Here is a 22,347-nt window from a genome sequence, read left to right on the forward strand (position 1 = left end):
GACCGCTGGAGACCGACCCGGAGGCGCGCGGGGTGGTGGCTGCGGGGCGCGCGGCGGCGCGGGCGGGTGGCTGCGGGGTCCGGGCGACTGTGGGCGCGTGGGGCTGGGAAGCTCCTCGGTGGGGAAGGATCTCCCCGTAGAAGGCGGGGCGCCCCTGCGCGATCGTGTGCGGGCGGAGGCGTGCGGGCTGGCGGCGAGGCGTGACAGGTGCTGTGGGTTCCCGCAGAGGGCCCGCGACAGCAAGGTGGCTGAGGACAGCGGCCGGTCGGAGACGGGGAGCCGCTGGACCGGGCGCAGGGGGCGCGGGGGAGGCGGCGAAGGGTTGCGAGCGGCCCGCGGGACTGCGCCCGCAGGGAGAACCAGGGCCTGCTGAGCCGGGTCAGAGACAAGCCGCCTCTTCAGACGGGCGCCTCGGAGTCTGGAGACTGCAGCGTCCCGGCTCCCGGGGCCTCGCGCCCGCCCCTCCTGCCGCGGCCGAGGGTGAGTGGCCTCCGGGCGGGGGCCAGTGGCTGCGGCGAGGCGGTCGCTGGATGGCCACCCGGAGGGGCCAGAGGGCGCCAGGCCACGCAGGCCGAGTTCCTCCAGCAGGACGCGGGTGGAACCCTCGGGGATGAGCTGAGGGAAGCCCCTCAGGGGAAGGCAGACAGAGGCTCAGACGGGGCTCTGCGGCCTGCAGCGCGCCCAGGCTTGCGGACACGGGCCTTTTCGGTTGTGACCGATTCCTGCCCCGTAGCCTCCAACCCTGGGAAGACGTGGTCCACCCTTTTATGTCAAGCGTGCCGTGAGCGCCCAGTAAGTGTCGCTCCAGATTGCCACGGGATGGGTGCGGTGCCAGCGGAGGGGAAAGGAAAGTCTCCCGCCGGCTGCCCCCTGTATCCGCTGTCCCTTCGCCCATGGGAAGGATGAGGCATTGCCGCTGCGCATGGACATGAGGCCTGGTCAGCGCTGTGGCCACTGCCAGCCAGGCGCCGGGGTGATGGCAGACCAGCTCTCCACGTCCTGTTGCGTTGACCAGACCAGACCGCAGGGCTTCATCAACTGTTTTATGTTTATTTACTTTGTAAACGCTTCTGTTGAAAACAGCTGATTAGATTCTAAGAGTATGAATTCCCTGCCTTTGTGGGTAGGTTAGTTTATTCTCATCACAAAAGCTTAAAGTATTTTAGTCTAAGATTTCAACTGTTTGAAGAAACCCTTTTGGGTCAAAATCGTTTCGGTTTACCCAGCTTCTGCCTGAAAGTTTCACCGAATGGGAGCAACGCTTTAAATTCCCACCTCCCTGACTTTTTGGGGCAGGTAGGCGTAAATGTATTTAATAAAAATACAGTTTAATTACTGTTGGCTAAGAAAGGGCATTTCAGAATGTCAGTTTTCATTCCGAAGTTATTGAAACATCGCCCTCCAGCCGTGCTACCTGGGTTCAAAACCGCGTCACAGCTGTGTGACCTCAGGCAAGTCACTTGACTTTTTAGTGCTTCAGTTTTCTCAACTTTAAAATCTGTGTAACAATAGTTCCTCCCTAATAGGGTTGCTAAGGGATTAGACTGCCTTTTTAACTCTGTGCCCAGCACTGTGCTGCGAACTAAGAATTTTACATATGTGTGTGTGTGTCTTTATTGATTTCAGAGAGAGGAAGAGAGAGAGAGAAACACCAGTGATGAGAGAGTCCTGGATCAGCTGCCTCCTGCAGGCCCCCGGCTGGGCATCCAGCAGGCAACCCCGCATGTTCCCTGACCAGGAATCGAACCTCCATCTCCTGGATCCTAGGTCGACGCTCAATGGCTGAGCCACGCCGGCCAGGCAACAACTGAATATTTTTAACTGAGGATACTCTTCCACTCTTCATCAGTGCGCAGTCTTCTGAGAGGCAGATCTTTAAACACCACTGGTAAATAATCCAAATCCTAGAAAAGATACATGAATTAAGGGATTTTAAAGCGCTGTAAAAGGAGCTATTCACTCTCCCTGTCAGGACAGGAAAGGCTTCGCCGGGGAGGTGGAGAGGGAAGAGAGCAAGGAGGACAGTCAACCAGGGAACAGAATGAAGGAAGATTGGGCGGGGGAGGGCGGTGGTGCTGTCAGAGGGGGCGGCGCTCTGGCGTTGCTACAGCCCAGCCTCAGGGAGCTTGGTAGACTGGGGAGGGCACGCACTGCAACTTCAGGTCGTTACTTATTAGCTCTGTGACACTGAGCAAGTTGGCCTCTGTTTTTAAAAAATATATATATTGATCTCAGAGAGAGGAAAGGAGAGGGAAAGAGAGAGAGAGAAACATCAATGATGAGAGGGTCATTGACCGGCTGCGTCCTGCAGGCCCCCGACTGGGGATCGAGCCTGCAACCCGGGCATGTGCCCTGACCCGGAATCGAGCCCCATCGCCCGGATCCCAGGTCGACGCTCAACCGCTGAGTCACGCCCGGCCTGGCCAAGTTGCCTCTCTTCATCTCATCTTTTTCTGTTGTAAAATAGGGTAGCAGCAGCGAGTCCTGATGGAGGACATGTTTGCCAGATCCACGCTTCCCCTTCCTTTCTGTCCCCAGAAGCTTGAGCTCAAAGGGCTTTCTTTCCCTCAGCTTCCGTCTGAGTTCAGGCAATGGTGAGCAACAACCTCCAACAAAGAAAGGGGCTTGGTCTTTATTCCCCCAGGCGCCCTGCTATGGCGCCGCTGCAGGCTGGCTGCATTCCTCACCGGAGGCCACGCCTGCTTCCCTAGGATAATCCAGGGTAAACTCCTGGTTCCTCTACATTTATCCCACACCCTTGCAAATAGTCTTTTTATTACTCTGCCCAAATTACCTATTAAGAATGTACCATCTCATTCCCGCTACGACTTTAACAGATTCAGTCCTTCAAGAAGTGTGTTGCTCAGAGGTACCTGAGGTGACATGGGTATGCTATAATAGAGTGACCTGTAATGGATTGTCCAAACTTAGGAACTTTTGAGATTGAAAGAAGAGGGTTGGTGCACTAGGACAACAGGCAAAAACCAGGACGTATGGTTACCATTGCTATTATTACAAGACAAGTTAGGCAACTGAGAAGTGATCATACTAATGTACATCTTTTACTAGGCTTTGAGTGTCCCAGGGCAAGAGTGCTTATTTGTGTTTCAGCTCACAGCCAAAGTCTGATATAGTCAATACATGTTGAGCTGCACTGGAATAGAAATGAGGCTGGAGGCTAGACTGAAAAACCTTTATTGTCATGCTAAGGATTTAGCTCTTGATCCTGTGGGAAATGAAGTCAAGGATGTTAAGCATAGAAGTGACGTATCTGCATTTTAGAAAAGATATCTAGTGAATGCTTGATATCGTTAGTAATGCAGGATCTATTCCCTTTTTAATGGAACCCCAGTTTACTTGGGGAGATTTTCCAATGAATGTGTCCAGCTTGGTGGAAAGTAAATGCCTCTACAAAAGAGGTTCCTAAGGTTACTTTCCATCAGATTCTTCCTTTTACCACCAAAATACATCTAAAAGAGCACACGATCTAAGCTTGCCCAGACACTGTTAAGGGGGAATCTTAAGTCATGACACAAAAACAATGCAAATAGAGCTTGTGCATTCCATAATTTATTTTTATTTTTTAGCTTAAATCATCTAGGGTTTGTTTCTGTGGCTTGCAGTCAGAGAACCCTAACGCAAGATCACCTGACAGCAGTAAAACTGATGAACTGGAAAGGAACTCGGTAAGAGGGAGCAGGTTAGAAGCTATTTCCACTTTCATTTCGGGCAGTGTAACTGACAGCAGATCCTGAACGCCTCCTGCAACGCTATAGGTAAAAATGGTCCGGTATTTTAAAACATCTAAATTGGAGAGGAAAAAGTAAAACTATATTCACAGATGACATGAACTTGTATACAGAAAATCCCACAGAAGCCATTAAAGAATCAGAACTAATAAAGGAGCTCAACAAGGTTGTATCAGTACAAGATAGTATACAAAAATCAGTTTTCTACACAATTGCAATGAATAATCCAAAATGAAATTAAGAAAACAACTTCATTAACAGTACATCAGAAAGAATAAAATACTAAGGAATAAATGTAACAAAAGAAATATAAAACTTACACCCAAAAAAATTTGAAAATTTTTTTTTAGATCTAAGTAAATGAAAAAACATCTCATATTCATAGATTCAAAATTTTATTCAGACCCTTATCTCATACCATGTACAAAAATTATTTCAAAATGTATCAAAGACCTAAATGTAATAGCTAAAACTATAAAGCTCTTAGAAGAAAATACACAGGTAAATTTTCATGATCTTGGATTTGGCAATGGATTCTTAAATATCATACCAAAAGCACAAGTAACAAAAGAAAAAATAGATAAATTAGACTTTATCAAATTAAAAACTCTTGGTTGCAGGGTGGAGGGGGTCAATGGGGAAAAAAGGGTACATCTGTAATATTTTGAACAATAAAAAAGAATATTAAAAACTCTTGTGCTTCAAAGGACACTATCAATAAAGTGAAATGACAACCTACACAATAGGGAATATTTGCAAATCTTATATCTGATAAAGGACTTGTATCTAGAATATATAAAGAACTCTTACAACTCATAATACAAGACACCCCAATTTTTTAAAATGGTTAAAGAATTTGAAGAAACATTTCCCCAAAGGGGATATACAAATGGCAATAAGCACATGAAAAGATTCTTGACATCATTAGAAGGAGATACCCCTTCATACCCACTAGGATGGCTGAAATAAAATAATAAAATAAAATAAAATAATAAAATAAAATAAAATAAAATAAAATAAAATAAATAATAATGAAATAAATAAATAAAATAATAAAATAAATAAAATAATAAAATAAAATAAAATAATAAAATAATAAAATAAATAATAAAATAAAATAATAAAATAAAATAAAATAAATAATAATGAAATAAATAAATAAAATAATAAAATAAAAAATAAAATAATAAAATAAAATAAAATAATAAAATAATAAAATAAATAATAAAATAAAATAAATAAAAATAATAAAATAAATAAAATAAAATATAAAATAAAATAAAATAAATTAAAAAAATAAAATAAAATAAATAAAATAAAATAATAAAATAATAAAATAAAATAATAAAATAAAATAAATCAGAGCCGGGCAGGCGTGGCTCAGTGGTTGAGCACCGACCTATGATCCAGGAGATTGAGGTTCGATTCCCGGTCAGGGCACATGCCCAGGTTGCGGGCTCGATCCCCAGCTGACCAAGGACTCTCATCATTGATGTTTCTATCTCTCCCCCTCTCCCTTCCTCTCTCTGAAATCAATAAAGACATATATATATTTTTTAATTTGGATAACATGTGTCACTTGTTATCAATGCAAAGGGATTAGATCCCTCATATACTGTTGGTGAGTGTCAACTGGTACAGCCACTTTGGAAAACAGTTTCGCAGTTCCTCAAATGGTTGAACATAGAGCTCCCTGCCGTATGACCCACAATGCCACTTCCAGTTACATACCCTAGAGAAACAAAAATGTATGTCCATCAAAAACTTATATAAGAATATCCCTTATTCACAGTAGCCAAAAGGTGGAAACAATCCCAATGTCCATCAACTGATGAAAATACCAACAAAATATGGCATATCCATTTCATGGAGTGTTATTTGACCATAAAAGGGAGTTAAGTAATAATAAGTAATACAACATAGATAAATCTCCTAAGTGTTACGCTATGGGAAAGGAGCCAGTCACACAGACCACTTGTGTCATTCTATTTATATTACTGTATGTCTAGAACAGGCAAACCTATAAACACAGAAAGCACATTAGCAGTTGGTCAGTACTCGGGGATGAGGTAAGAGAGGGGCAATAGTGAAGGTGTGTAGGGTTTCTTTTTCAGATGATAAAAATGTTCTAATATTACTGGGATGATATATAGGGGTCCAGTTGTTCCGCTCTCCACCAGAAGTACTTATACTCGGTTTTTAAATTTTTAGTCATTCTTGTAGTTTTGCAGGGGCTCCTCAGTGTGATTTTAACTTGCGTTTCTCCAATAACTAATGGTGTGAGCATCTCTCTATGCCCCTGTTTGCCAGCCATCTACCTTCTTTGGTTGTGCGTCTTTTCCTATTTTTTAATTGGGTTGCTTTCTTATTACTTATTTTTGTAGATGCTGGATATAATACTTTATCAGATATGTGACTTACAAATATTTTCTCTCTAAGGCTTGCCATTTTATCTCCTTAATAGGATCTTTTAAAAGAACAGAGATTTTGATGTGATGGAGTATAATTTATTGATTTTTTTTAATTTTATGGATTGTGCTTGTAGTGTCTGTTTTAAAAATCTGTGCCAAATCTTTGTTTTTCTTTTTTCATTAATCCTCCCCTGAGGATATTTTTTCCATTGATTTTTTAGAGAGAGTAGAAGGGAGGGGGAGAGACAGAGAGAGAGAAACATCAATTGGTTGCCTCTGGCACAGGCCAGACCAGGGCTGGGAATCAAGCCTGCAACCTGGGTGAGTGCCCTTGGCTGGAATTGAACCCTGGACCCTTCAGTCCGCAGGCCGACGCTCTAACCACTGAGTCAGACCAGCTAGGGCTTGGTATTTGTTTTAAAAGTAAGAATTATCTAAGCCTACAAGAAAGTACCAATCCCTGCAGGCTTGCGCTACTCCTTAATACAGGCTCTTTTAAAATCTAATCTCGTTAAGTGGCGTCCCGTGAAATGACCTGCTCCCTGGAGTCTGATGACCTGGCCTGCCGGTCACTCTCCTTGGCATCATCCCCGGAGCTGGGTCAGCTCCCCGGTTCTGGCATCTGTAATTCTCAAAGAATCCCTTTCTCCCTGTGGCCGCCGCGGCGCCAGCATTGTTCCTTTTTGTGAGCCTAGAACACTGATGGAGTTGCAGCCCCCCTCGATATTGCCACTGGCTTGGAGCAGAGTTGCACACACACCCCTGCATATTCTGACAGCACCATGACTAGAATATTCTTGCCCTTAGTCTCAGCCTGTTTGCTGTCCCCGTCCTGCCATCTTCAGTTTCCGCTGCTGAATAACCCTGCTACGCGGGGTTACTCTGTGCCTCTCTTCTTGGCAGACTTGTTCCTTCTGAATGAGGTGAAACAGCCTTTATTCAGTCATAAGTTCCTTGCTCCCTCATCTGCTAATAGCTATTGGATTGTGCTCATCTCCTTTGGTTAAATGTTCCAGTTCAGTTTGCTTTGTCATCAATCTTCCTTTCCCAGCCTAAGGTTTCAAAAGTCACTAGCACTCTGTCACACGTTCTGCCCTTTCCCTTAGCCCCACCGGGGCCGCCAGGAGTGGGTGTTGGTTGGTTGGTATGGTAAGTTTTGGCAGGTTGTGCTTCGTGCCTCATCTTTAGGAAGACAGCAGAATTGGCCCCTGCAAGGCTGCCTCTTTAGTCATTACAGTGAAAACTCCGGGCTTGGGGGCCAGGACGCCTGTGTGCACTTCCCTGCACTGCCAAATATCATACGCTTTGCAGTGTTTTGTAAAAAATACTTTTTAAACATGTTTTTATTGATTTCACAGAGAGGAAGGGAGGGGGGAGAGAGAGACATCAATGATGAGAGAGAGTCCTCCTGCACCCCCCACTGGGGGTCGAGCTGGAAACCAGGGGATGCGCCCTGACCGGAAGCGAACCGTGACCTCCTGGTTCATAGGCTGATGCTCAACCGCTGAGCCACGCCAGCCTGGCAGCTTTGCAGCTTTTAAATTGATATATTAGTTCGGATACAGGCTAGGTTGCTGTAATAGAGACACCCCAAAACTCAATGGCCCGAAAAAGACAGATGTTTATTTCTGTCTCATGAAATAGCCCAGGAGGTGGCGAGCAGTGGGGAAAGGCCTGGCGGCTGCCCTTGGTGTGGCCCCCAGGGGTCCACACTCCTTGCTGCTGCTGCTGCCCCATCAGCTTCTGATTGTTACCCCGTCCGCTGCGATCAGCACTGCTCCCCAACACCATGGCCACAGTCTGGCCCACGGGAAGGGTGAAGACAAGGAAGGAGAAAGCAACTTCCTTTTGAGGAAGCGACATGAGCACAGCACATGTCCCCTCTGCTCACAGTTCAGTGCAAGAACTCCGTCACATGGCATATTCAGCCGCAGGGAAGCCAGGATATGTATCTCTTCTACGGCACTAATATGCCCACTAAAACGTGGGGGGGGGGGGGGGCTGTATTTGTGAAAGGAAGAAATAAAAAATGGATACCAGGGGAAATCAGCAGTCTCAGAAGTAACATGTTTATATGGTTAAAAATAAAATAATATAAAATGGTATAGAATAAAGTCTCCCATTCGATTCACAATCTGTATAGTTCCCACCCATCTCCTCAAGAGATTAAATATTTTATTAGTGCTTTGTGTATCCAGGGTTTGCCTAAGCAACTTTGAGCAGATATATTTATTTCCTACCTTACCCCATATTTTACATAAAAGAAAAACATACTTGCTTTGTTTATTTAACATCCTTACAAAGGTTTGGCATGGCTGCTGTGCATGCCTGGTGAATATTCTAGCTTCAATGGAACAAACTATAATAATAATAAGGGAGCTGGAAGAGTGATTGGACAGGAATCAAATTGGCCTTAGCAGAAAGGGTTGGGAGAAAAAGACAGGCCACGCCCATCAACCCTTTTAATGCCAAATTGGGTCTGATCATCTCTCTCTCTCTCTCTCTCTCTCTCTCAATTCTTCTTATCATCACCTCCCCAGTCAGAAAGGGATTGAATTTATTTATTTATTTTCCTCACCAGAGGATATTTCTTTCATTGCTTTATAGAGAGCGTGGAAGGGAGAGAGAGAGAGGGAGAGGGACATCAGTGTGAGACAGACACATTGATTGGTTGCCTCCCGCACGCACCTGCAGCCCAGGTGCATGCCCTTGACCGGAACTGAACCTCGGACCCAGTCTGAGGGCTGGTGCTCTAACCACTGGGCAAACCGGCGAGGGCAGGGATTGAACCTAAATGTGTAATCAACTCTTTCTTCTGTTCTATGCAGTAACAGGGTTTATATTTGTGTCTGGATTGAAAACTTTTTAACTTTTCATTTGTTTTTGTTTAGGTAAATTATGTGTGTGTATACACACACACACTTAGTTATTATTTATATATAAGATTCTTAGAATCTTTAATAATCTAACCTCTCAGAGAAAAGCACAGAATATGCTGGTATATTTTCTTCTAAAACAGTGAATACTTTTTTAAATAATTAAGGTGATGCTAAAAATAGTACTTTATTCTTTTTTTATACTTAATATTATTTTCATGCTGTTGAAGATCCTTCAAAAATATTAGTCTTTAAGAGTTGATTATTTCTGAACATAAGTGTTCTATTATCTCTGTGCAAAAAATTTGGAAATTTCTGAGGAATATAAAAATAAAGATCACTGATAATTCTATAATTCTGATAGTCATGTCAATGTTTCCATACATTCACTTCTAAATAATTTCTCTGCATATTTACATATTAGATGTAGTTATATTTTTAGAGTGGTATTTTATGTCATAATCACCTTTTTCACTTAAAAGTCTATCAGAATATTGTTCTATATTAATACAAATAAGCCTTCATTACATTTTTAATGACCAGAACTACCCATTGGTATCTAAATTATTTTTATATTTCATTTTTATAAGAAACTCTGTGGTCAACAGCCTAGCATATATATCTTTCACTGCTTGTTTAGATAGTTCCTTAGAACAAATTCCTAGAAGTGAGGTTGGTGGATATTGTAGGGACTTGAGAAAAATCCTCAGCTTTAGCTACCCCTCTCTAACTGCCCTCAAGTGCTTTGTGATAGCTTCCTCCATATTTCAGGAGTGTTGTAGAAATAGTCTTTATTTCTATGGATTGCTATGTGCAAAGGTTATAAAGTAGAAATGCATCCATTAGAGTTGTATTTTTGTTGTTACTGTTTTCGTTTTGGTTCAGGCAACAGAGATAGACACTGGCTGAAGTTCTCAAGGCAGACGTGTGTTACAAGAGCCTGGGTAGCTCACACAGGAGAGGAATCATCCATCCAGCTTCACTTTCCAATTTTCTGTCATTTTTCTTAAGACTCAAACGCCTGGGTAAGAGTCTCGCTGGCCTGGCTTGGATTGTGTGCCCACCCTTGGCAGTGAGTGTGCCCGTATGCACACGCACCTTCATGGATCCCACCAAAATCCCAAGGCACAGACATGTTCAGCCCCCCACTAAAAAACAAAAATGTTTCTTTGAAAGGAAGGGGTAAGGGCTGCTGGACAGGCAAAAGCAGCAGTGAGTGCTAGCAAGATACTATTTGTATTCGAATATGTGTTTGAAATCAGGATATAAGCATGTGTCTGTAAACTTATTTAAGTGATAACAGAGAAAGCATTAAGTAAATATGTTTCAATATTTAAACATAAGTTGGGGATTCAGGCAAGGCTCAGAGGTAAATTATCTTTAATACTAAGTAAAACTTCTCTGTTAAAAGAGGAAGCCCATGATCTGCAAATAGAAACCTGGGAGCCGATGCTAAAATGGAGTTTCATATGCAAGGTGTTTACTGGAGATAAAACCTGGGAAAGAAGTGGGATGAAGCAGGGAGAATCTGAGTCATAATGTAGACCCAATAAAACCTCAGCCAACCGGTGGGGAGTTCTGGAGCAAGTATCGCCCATCAGAGTTGTGTGTCTTCAGGCAAAGACGCCTGAGCTCTCACACCCACCTTGCTCAGTCAGGAGACGGGCTGCTTCTGGAAGCAGTGCCCTTAGGAGGGCATCTCTCTGCAGGAGGCAGGCCCTGAAGGAGCTGAGAGCTGAGACTTTGCTAAAGGCATTCCCAGTGGCTGGGAAGCAAATCCCTTGAAAGAGATTTGTGTTGTGGACTTATCACAAGCCATAGGTCCTTTTTTTTTTTCTTTCCAGTTTCAAAGTCATTTTATTGGCTATCATTTTTTAATAAACTTTCTATTTAAAAATGTTTTTACATTTCCAGAAAAGTTGTGAAGATGGTATATACAGTTCTCCTAGAACCCATACCCAGTTTACCCTATTATTAACATTTTGTATTAGTAGGTTACATTTGTTACAATCAATGAACCAACCTTGATACATTATTGTTGGCTTAAATCCACGTTTTATTCAAATTTCCTTAGTTTTCCTAATGTGCTTTCCCTGTTCCAGGATCCCATACAGGACACTTCATTACATTAATTTATCGTGTCTCCTTGGGCTCCTCTCAGCTGAGATAGTTTCTCAGCTTTCTTTGCTTTCGATGACCTTGACTTTTTTGAGGAGTACTGGCCAGGTATTTTGTAGAATGTCTTTCAATTTGGATTTGCCTGATCTTTTCCTCATGATTAGACTCAGGTTATAAGTCTGTCAGTAGGAAGATCAAAGAGGTAAAATGCAAATTCCCATTGCATCATACAATGGGAGAAAGCTGATAAACAGTTATCTCAGCCAGATGATTAAGGTCAGTATCAATAATGAGTCACGTTGATAGTGTAGTGCCCTTGATCCCCTATAGTGAGGACAGCACTGGGAGCTGGCCGCTGGCTCCTGTGTGACAGAATACCCCAGGCTGATCTGGTATCGTCCCTGCCCCAGCCCTAGAATCTGCCATTTTTCCAAAGGGCCCTGGTTCCTTTTATTGGAGAACAGCATTAGAAACCAGAAGGTTTGCTCATTGCGCCCTGGAGCCTGGTTGCTTCCGGGCCTCTCAGGAGTAAGGAGATGTGTGTGCACTACCCGGTGTAAACGCACACATCTAGAAATATTCCCATGTGTAGTCATCTGTACCTGCGCTAAGATGAGCGTGAGTTCATACGGATGACCCCGAAGCAAACCCATCGCCACACGGCCCTTCTGGCCTCCTTCCTTGTTGATCTGTAACCGCCCACCCCGGGGGGGAAGCCTGGCGCCCCACCCACCGGCCACCCACCTAATTACTCGGTGTCAGTGTACATGCGAAGTAGTTTCAGACTGTTAGCATGTACCCCATGAGCAGCAACCGGGGCATCAGGGCCAGTGTTTACAGTTTCTTTGGCCTTCAATCGACAGACTCCACTCATTTCCAGTATTACCTAGGCCAGCACCTTTCCCCTCCCGCTCCGTCGTGAGGCTGCTTCATACATGTCATACAGTTAGGTTCTTGCATCACACTGTGTATCCCATCCTGGGATTCCCCAGCCTCCTTCATGATTTTTTGAATTTGCATTTATTAAGGCTCACTCTTAATGCTGTCAAGTTACGGGTTTGGACAAACGCAGTGTCATGTGTCCATTCCGTACATGATCAATACAGTGCCATACAGAACAGTCTCGCCACCTAAAACACCCTCTGTATTATATCTATTCAGCCCCTCCCCGACCCCTCACAACCACTGATCGGTTTGCAGACTTTATAGTTTGCGTTTTTCAGGTCACAGGAATGGAATCACACCTGATGCAGCCTTTTGAGGCTGGCTTCTTTCCGGCAGCAATACGCACCGTGCTTCCTTTTCACCTCCCATTCAGGACCTAGCCAACTGGGGGTAGAAGCAAGTTTCTGCAGGAGGATTTCAAGAAAGCTTAATTAGGCCTCAGATATTCTGTGTACATTTTGAAGCTTTTGATACATATTGCTGTTTTACAGAGAAGCTCTCTGCCCTCTTGGAAGCACTGGGTGTCGTATTTAAAAATCCTTGCCATTTTCATAGTGAAGAATGATAGCTTATAGATCTTTAAATTTAAATTTATATGACAATTAGTGATTGACTCTTAAAAATGTTTTTACTCACCTTTTTTCTTTGTAAACGTCCTACTTATTTGCCTATTGTTTCCATAAGGAGTGTTTAACTTCTCTTTCTTGAGCTATAGAAGTTTTTATGCACAAGTTATCAACCGCTGCTTTAAATAATATTATGGGCCTGGCTGCAAAATAGTCCATCCTAAGAGCACATCAAAATGTGTGTAGTTGTCCCCGGTTATTAAATATTAGGATGTTTCCAGTTCCTTTTCTCTTTCTTCCCTTTTTTCTTTCCTCCTTTCCTTTCATTCTTCCTTCCTATTATAAAAAGCATAACAAACACCTTTGTACACGTCTCTAAATTTCTAATTGTTTCCTTAAGAAATGTTCCTGGAAGTGAAATTACTGGATCTAAGAGTGTGAATATTTTAAAGCGCTTGATACATAGAGTTATTCTTCAGAAAGAGCAGGGGGCGTGAAGGAGACAAGGGCGGGCACAGAGGTGAGCAGCTGAAAGGCTGGGGGCTGTGCCCTGCGGGGGTGGGGGGCTCGGGGCTGGGGGCGGGCAGGGCACCAGCACTGTCTGCTATAGTATTACTAAGCCAGGTTTAAGGCGGGCGGGGGAAACTGGAAGTGAGAAAGGCTACCTGCCCAAGGTAACATTGCAAGTAAGTGGCAGCCTGGGGGATCCATTTAGTGCGACTGCAACCCTAGGCTCCCTGTTGCTCCTAAAACATGCTGATAGGGTAGGTACACTCCGAAGGTTATGGGGTGAAGCACAGAAATGTGGAGCCAGGGAGCACGTCAGGGATTCCTTTATGTTTCCCCCTTTGGTGCCCTGACGGAGTCTGGAATCGAACTCAGGACCTACACTCCCGCCAGCTGCGCCGCAGCAGCCGGGCGCCAGAGGCTCTAGAGCATGAGGCCCAGCGGTCGGGTGTGACACTAGCGGGCGAACAAGCCTCAGGCCGCGGGGCTGGGGGTTTCAGACGCACCTGGAACACGCGGGCTTTCCCCCTCGGCGCTCCCTCCGCGACAATGCACAGCCCTTTTGGTAAATATATTTAACTCATTTGAAAAATTAAAAGATGCATATTTATTTTTATTACAAATGTAATATACATTAGATTATGAAAGTGAAAATTACGGAATGGCTCCATTTCTTCTAAATAGTATCATGAGCCCTCTGCCTGATGGAAACTTAAAGATTATTACATATTTGAGTATTTCTCTTCTTGCCGCCTAACGCCTTCTCCTGTGAAGTCATTTCCTAAATAAAAGTGTTACAGCCAAAATTAAATTAGCAATTAAAAATAAATGAACTGCTTGTTACAGTCTCTAGGAACCACTTTGAATGAGTTAAAGTGTTATTCAATTAGCAAACTAAAAACTGTCTGCATAATCTTACTCATGTTCACCATTTCCTCAGGGCGCTATTAATAGAGGCTTTGTCATCTTAAAATATTAGGAGACTAATACAAGGTGTTTTTTCTAGCACAAAAGGCAATCTATAAAGACCCATTATAAGACTGTAACCGCAAACTTTTAAAATGAGAAAAAATGTCATTATACCATTTTGGTCACTATTTGATGAACTAAATCAATGAAGCACGGTAAATATTCTCACTTAAAATAACAGTAAAACAATTGCTTGTATTTAGTGAGGGAGACAAATCTTTTATTAAAAATGTAACTTGTGAGTTAATGCCCTAGGTGCGGATTCTGCTTCAATAAGAGCAGTCACACATCTGACAATGATGTGATTCTTCATAAGGAAGATTCTATAGCCACACACATTGACCAGTTATTTTCTTTATTATTTTTGCAGTTGCTTAAAAAATTCTCTCATAATTTATGTTCATTTTACAAATATTTTTTCTATATCCTGCCACATGCTTGCTCTGAAGCCTTGTGCTTGTCCAAACCTGAAAGTGTGGCCCTTCGTCTCCTAGTCACTGCCTTACAGGTCACGATGTAACACCCTTTACTCCCATCTTCTTGGACTGATGGAACTTTTTTCTAATGGACTGTTTCTTTCCCGTTAATGTCTCTCCTGATGTCCAACTTGCTCACACACTTGGTCACAAGAAGGTCCTTCTTCCTACCTGGGTGTGGAGGCTACAAAGGAGGAGACCAAAGAGGAGAGGAGGGTACAGAGCAAGTATGGAAAAAATCAACTTTTCCAAGAGAATCAATGTAACAAAAATATGTACTGAATGAAGTATAATGTGTTACATTCATACCACCATTCATACACATTTGGATAGCAGCAGCTGTTCTGTTTAAAAATCCTGGGAGATATTCTCCTAATGGAAGCACATGTAATCCTGTGGCTAAAAGAGAGCCTCTCACTTCATTCTTTCATCTGCAGGCGTATCTACCCTGAATAATTTTGGGTAAACAGGGCTCGTTATCTTTGAAAAGGTCAATAAGAAGAGAAAGTATCTTTTGAAAAGTACCCTTAGTAAACATTCATATTATAAAGTACAATTCAACTCAAAAAATGTCAATACTTTATCTCTCATTTTAAGAAGAGCCTCCAAGTAGCACTGTTGCTACCTTCTATCTATATTCAAGATTGGGTGCTTTTGTACTAAGTACTTTCCTGTCCTGCAGTGTCCTTAGACTTTTTAGATAATGGCCCTCTTAGCAAACGCTCCCTCCCCAGTGCACTCTAACAACTCTTGAACAATTCCACTCAAACCTGACACTATACAGACTCCACAGGTTAACAGCTCAGTCCCAGAAGCCTGCCCCTACTTCAGACACCAGCCACAAGTCCAGAGGCCATATGCACTTCTGATGGACCAGCTTGACTACAAATTTAGGGGTTCCTATGACCCCTTTCAGATTCGATGATTCGCTAGAATGACTCATAGAACTCAGAAAGCACTATACTTTACTATTTTATTATAAAGGGTACAACTCAGGAACTACCAAATGGGAGAGACGCGTGAGGCGAGGCCTGGGACCGTGTGCCACTCTCCCAGTACATAGATATATTTACCATCCAGGAAGATCTCTGAACCTCTTTAGCGTTTTAATCAAGGTTTTATCACAGAGGCATGACTGATTAAATCACTGGCCATGTGACTGGACTGTCTTCCCATACCAGGAGCAGTCCCTCCCATCCCATCGCTCCCAGCCACCAGTAGCCGACTTCCCGTCTCTGTGGACTTGCCTACACTGCCCACTTCATATCTATGGAATCATGTAAAATATGGTCATTTGGGGTGGCTTCTTTCACGTAGCATACTATTTTCGAGGTTCGTCTATGTTGTAGCGTTTGCCAGTACTCCATTCCTTTTTATTGCCAAATAATATTCCATTATAGAGATACACCACGTTTTGTTGGTGGACACTTAGACTGTTTCCACTCTTCGGCTATTGCAAATCATGCTGCTTGCTGTAAGTACACATGTACAAGTTTGTATGCGAACATGTTTTTATCTCTCTTGGGTACATGAGTAGGAGTAGAGCTGCTTGTCACATGGTCTCTCTATAGTCAACCTTCTGAAGAGTTGCCGGGCTGTTTTCCGAAGCAGCACCATTTTACATTCTCGTCAGTAGCGCATGAAGGGCACTGGCTCCTGTGCCCCCCCCCCGGGACCACCCCAGTGAAGAAGTTAAAATTTCCCCCCTAGGTTCAATTTTATGAAGACCTGGGAAAGAGTTTACTTGGCCTGGCCTGCGCCAGAAGCTGGCCTATTTTCTCATCTCTGTCAGAGAAAGGGTCACTGGAGAAGACGGCTCCCCAACAAGGCCGTGAGGAGCGTTCCCTGGAAGGTGCGTAATACTGCCCCGGGCAGACGTACTCAACCTAAAATCTAATTCAGCGCCTGGGAGCCGCTCCTGGCATCCAGGTCGTGTCTGGGCCTGCAGGTGCGAATGTCCTGAAGTGAACAGTCTCATCCAGTAAAGACGGGTCCTGCCCGAACGGCCAGCGCTGTTCCAGCTGACAAACCCAGCTCTGTGATAATGAACTCCCCCTTCTTATGGTTGGGAACATACCTATTCAAAATAAAGATTTTCCCCCCAGCTGCCTTTACAGCTAGATGCGGCCATGAGATCAAGTTCTGGTCAAAAGGATGTAAGTGCTGTGTGGAACTTCTGAGACCGTCCTTGGAGAGAGCTGTTCTTCTCTTTGCCACCCTCCCTTCCTCCTGCCTGGAATGCGGGTGCCGACGGCTGGTGCTGGAACAGCCACCCAGACCACGGGAGGTCAGTCCCATTTTGAGAAATCACGGAACAAGGTGGAGATGGAGGAGTATGATGGTTGTAGACTGTCATACCACCTCTGGGCTGCCCATGGTTATGTGCGAAGAAATAAACTTCTATCTTTTTAAAAATTTTTATTTATTGGTTTTAGAGAGAGGAGAAAGGGAGAGAAAGAGAGAAAGAGACAGACACTGATTTGCTGTTCCACTTATTCATGCGTTCATTGGTTCACGCCTGTATGAATCCTGACCAGGAATCGAACCCAAAACCTTGGCGTATTGGGACGATGCTCTAACAAACTGAGCTGCCCAGCCAGGACCAACTTCTGTCTTAATAACATTTTTATTTTGTTTTTCTGTCCCTCTTAGCTGAACCAAGTCCTAATATAACCATGTACTATGGGGCAGCACCTTCTCTAAGGACTGTCTGTGGAAACACTCTACCCATTAACTCAACGACTGCCCACATCACACCAATAAGATAAGCACTTTTACCACCCACTCCCATTTTGAGATGGAGAAACTGAGGCTCAGAATAATTAAATACTTTGCCCAAGTTCATATTAATTGTACAGGGAAGATGCTGTTTCTCCAGAGCCCATGTCTAAAACCTATCCTGCTGAGACCAACAAATTTATGAAACGCAGAACAAACCGATAATGATAAAAACTAAACTAACAGTAATACACATTTTATAAGTAAAAAGACTTGTAATCAGAACCTCAGATACCTCAATAGAACAGTGATGGTCCATGATAAGAAATCGGCCTTTTGAAATTTGGGAGAAATCCCACTCTGCACATGTGCACCTGCCAAGCGTTTTCGTGGCTGCCAGACTTTTGAGCAGAGCGCTAAATTAGAATCCTCGGCATTCTTTAGATGTGTGCCAACTGCAGTTTATAAATATTACATTTTAATAGCACATTTAGGAGATGAGTAAGTGCCCCCTCGCTGCACACAGAACTGGAAACCTGTGGAATTACACACCCTTCGCATGTCCTGAGGAAGCTGGGCCTTTGTTAAATTCAGGAGCCCTACAGGCCATACCTCAAGAATCGTTCTTATAAAATGCTGTAGGTGAAATTAAGCCTCTTGCTTCGACTCCATAGCCCTCTGCTTCTTGTTCCTTCATATCTCATATTGTCTCATAGGTTCCTGTATGTCTCCTATTGATTTGAAATTTAGGACATTGAACGTTGTGAGATGACTAAATTCATTTAACACGTGCAACACCCACTCCTTGGAACTGCACGGTGGCATTAGGGACAAAGTGACGACCAAGAATGGTCCTTACCTCTGGGAGCCACCGTCAGCCACTAGGGGAGACACGACCAAGGCAAGGGCAACCCAAGGTGAGATGGGCCACAATGAGGCATATTCTAAAGGAAGAGAAACAAAGTGATTAGCTGTGCCTCTGGACGCTGGGGAAGGACTGAGCAATCACTAGGACCCCGCCACATGGAGAAAAGAGAAACCAGGCTGAGAAAAAGCGTAACAAGAGCACAAAGCTCTAGAAAGAATGGGAGAGGCTTAGGGGGTGACAAGTCGCCCAGGGCATTTATTTATTTAAAACCATATGCACGGACTAGTATACTAATGTACATTGTCAAAACAAACATAAATTATAAAGGAAAAAATAAGCAATTTCAAAGGTACTTTTAAAAGCTTATTAATTTTGTTTTCTAACTTTGTAACGTCTAACAATATGAAGCTGAGCAATTTATTGATGCCTGTCTGGGTGCTTAATTTTTTTCCAGGAGAGAGGTATTAGAAAAGTTTATGAGAGCAAAAGAAAGTGTGGTGCTTGTGATGGCCAGCACCGCTCAGGCGGTCGGCGCAGTCCCTGCCCTGAGGGCTGCTGGCCTGCCTCCCGGCAGGGGCGCACAGCAGGCAGCCGACCCGTGTTTTACTCTCCCGTCCGTGTTTCTCTCTCCCCCTCTCCTTTCCTCTCTCTCTAAGAGTCAATAAAAAATCTTTTTAAAAAAACGAAGGCATGATGCTCTACTTAGGGAAGTCTGTGAACCATCCCTATATAAATACAAAAGTTATAGTCACAACATGGTGCCATGCTGTGTCTTGGGGACAGAGGGATGACTATTTGTTGTAGCCCTGAGGAGGTCTACCGGGGGAAAGAGACAACAAAGCAGACTATTAGCATTCAGTAGAATAAGGATAGTAATAGGGGGCATCTCACAGGGTTGTAGCAAGAATTAAGTGAGTTCCTACCCATGAAGTCCTAAATAACTATTATTATTATTATTAATGGAGGGGCATGCAATGGGAATGGGGGTGTGGCTCCCTTGACTGGGCATCCACTGCGCTGAATCTTGAAGGACATTTAAATCAGCCAGCATAAAGGTTGGAGAAAGACATTCCTGAACTCCTCCTGTGCCCTGTGTAGCGGGTTGAATGGTGCGCCCTCCCCCTGCCAATGTCTAAATCCCTGGAACCTCTGAATGTTACTATAAAGTAAATAATCGTAAAAAGGTAAAAATTTGCAGATGTCATTAAATTATGACCAGATCATCCTGGATTATCTAAGTGGGCCCTACATCCGATGACAAATGTCCTTGCAAGAGCCAGAAGAGGAGGGGCACACAAAGGAAGGGAAGACTTTGTGAAGATGGAGCCAGATGGGAGCAACGGGGCCCCAAGCCAAGGAAGCCAAGGAACGCAGACAGTTATCAGGAGCTGGAAGAAGAAAAGAAGGATTCTCTCCTAGAGTCTCCAGAGGTAGTGTGGTCCTGCCAACACCTTGATTTCCAATGTCTAGGCTCCTGAACTGTGAGAGAATAAACTTCTGTTCTTTTAAGCCACCCAGGTTGAGACAATGCGTTAGAGCCGCCCTGGGACACTAACACACTGTTATTCCGAGCCCTCTCCACAGCTAATTCTTTGCTGGTGGTGAACAGGACACAGTGCTGGCTCTCACGGAGTCTGTGTTCTGGTTGAGGGGGTCACACAAAAATAAAAAATACAGAAGTTAAATTTAATAGTGGAGTGTTAGGTGCCGTGGAAATTAAGCTCCAGAATTTTATATCCAGTTGTCCACCTGCCATTTCTGCTTAGATGTCTAATGGGCATTTCAAACTTAACTTTCCCCAAATAGAAGTGCCTGGAGGTGGGAAGCTGATTTATTCAAGAGAGTCAGGGAAGGCCTCTGGGTGGAGGGGACAGTGCCGGAGCAGTGAGGACGAGCTGAGGCGGTGAATGAGGGCGGGAGGTCCAAAGCAAGGTGCTTTTCGTTTGTTTTGTTTTAGGGTGAAAAAACAGCCCTTAGGGGCAAAGAGAGAAAGAGGTTGAAGACTCAGTGGAGAGAGGTAACAGGAGTAAATCAAGAGGAGGCAGGAGTGACCCGGGGCTAAGGTGAGAAGGGAGCACAGGGATCAGGGTCTTCGAAAGGGAAACAGCAGGGACAGAGCAGGGACTGAGTGACGCCGGCTCCAGACCAAAACTGGGTTTGAATCCTGACTCTGCCGCTTTGGGTTATAAAACAGCAGGAAATTACATAATCTGGATCTTGATTTCCCCAACTATAAAATAAGGATAATAATAGCTCCTGCCTCATGGGGATTTGCTAGGAGAATTAAATACATTAATGTGTGCACCATGCTTGGCTCAGTGTCTGACACTGAGTAGGTAACATGTGTCATTACCACTACTAAGATTATTAGAAGCAGCATAGGGTCTAGAATCAGAATATGAACACTGGAAGGAACTTCAGAATCCTCTAGTCTAATTCTCTCATTGTACAAATGGAGAAACGGAGGCCCAGGGGGTTTGCAAATTGGCCTCGTTTAAAGAATTAGTTAGGGGCAGAGCCAAAACTAGACTGCTGGAAACTGTGCGTTTTCTAGGTGAGCTTCATACAGAGATTCAGGCATCATCATAATACAGGTGGGAACTGAGTCTGGGGAAACAGACAGCGTTCCTCAGGTAGAATCCAGGGAATGAGCAAAGAACGTGGAGAGGGCAGTTAGCAAGGGACACTCAGAGCTGGGTCGGGCAGGGAGAAGAACTAGAAAGGACTAATGGTTGTAGGAGCCAAGACAGAGATTTCAAGGAAAGAAAATGGTCAACTGGGCCAAATACTCCAGAGCGTTGAGATTACGAACGTGCTAGATTTACGTCAGCCTAACTTGAGCATGAGTTCCACAAGACACTAAGCTCTGAAACTCGCTTTTCCTATTTGCAAAATCAGGATATACATGGAAAATCTGCTGACTTGGTTAACAAATTTAAACCCATACCTTGAAAAGTTGGCGATGGAGGGAGACTTTCTACTTGGGAGGGACCTTACTCCAGACCCTAAATTAACCTTGGGTGTCTCTCACACCAACGTCTGCTGCAGCCACAATCAGCAGACTGACCTTAGGGGGACAAAATATGGATTTTACAGTTCCTCTCATTGCCATAGTACAGCTGAGACAAGTTACACTATTAAGCAAGATACTACTAAAGGTTGGACCCCTAACGTTGGGGCTGGTCATGAAACTCTTCTTCTCTTTCTAGGTTCCCTTTCTAGAAAAATTCATCTAATCCCATAGCTTTAAAATACCATCACAATGCCCAAAACTCTCAAATGTATATCTCCAGCCCTGACTCCACCCCTGAGCGATTGCCTACTCTAGATCCTTACTTAGATTATCTAGTGGTCATCCTCAACTTAACCTTTCCAAAAGCGAACACTTGGCTCCCTGGACACAAACCAGGTCTTACCCCCATATCCCCCATCTTGGTAGATTTATATCCAACCCACAAGCAAATTCGGTTCTGCCTCCAGAATATCATCCAAATCTCCGTCCTACTCTACGCCTGGCACCTTGCTGTTCCACCCTCTCTCACCGGGCCCTCTGCAGTCGTCTCCCAACGGGATTTTCTGCTTCTAGTTTACAGCATCCCCTTTAATCGGCTCACACAACAGCCACAGGTCTGTTTCATACATAAATCACACTTACTCTTGATCGTAAAGCTCCAATGGCTTCCCACTGCACTTGGACTAAAACCCAAGCCCCGTGAGACCTCACAGGACGCAGAGCCTTCCCGCTGGTCGGACGTCTCACGCCAGCTTCCCTCTCTCCCTAGGCTCCGGCGCGGCCTGGTTTTCCTCCTGTTCCTCGAACACGCCGTGCTCACTGCTGCTGCGACATCGCCTGGTCTCTCTGGCCGGCTTTCCCCGTCTGCTCTCCCCTCCTGTCTCTCCTGACCGCTGAGGTCTCTGCTTGTTGCTGTCCCCCAGGCAGGCCTCCCTGTCCCCGCTTGCTGGAGCAGCTCTCCGGTCAGTCTCTACCATATCCGTTAACGTTTGCATCTGATCACTCGTCTAGTAATATTTTCTTGTTTACTTTTACGTTGACTGTCTGTCTTCCCCACTGGAATGTAAGTTTCCTGAAAGCAAAATATTTTGCCTGTTTGGTTTAACCATGTGTATTCAGCCCCAGAAAAGT

Source organism: Miniopterus natalensis, chromosome 1 (genome assembly GCF_054644295.1).
Source record: "Miniopterus natalensis isolate mMinNat1 chromosome 1, mMinNat1.hap1, whole genome shotgun sequence".
NCBI classification, from domain to species: Eukaryota; Metazoa; Chordata; class Mammalia; order Chiroptera; family Miniopteridae; genus Miniopterus; species Miniopterus natalensis.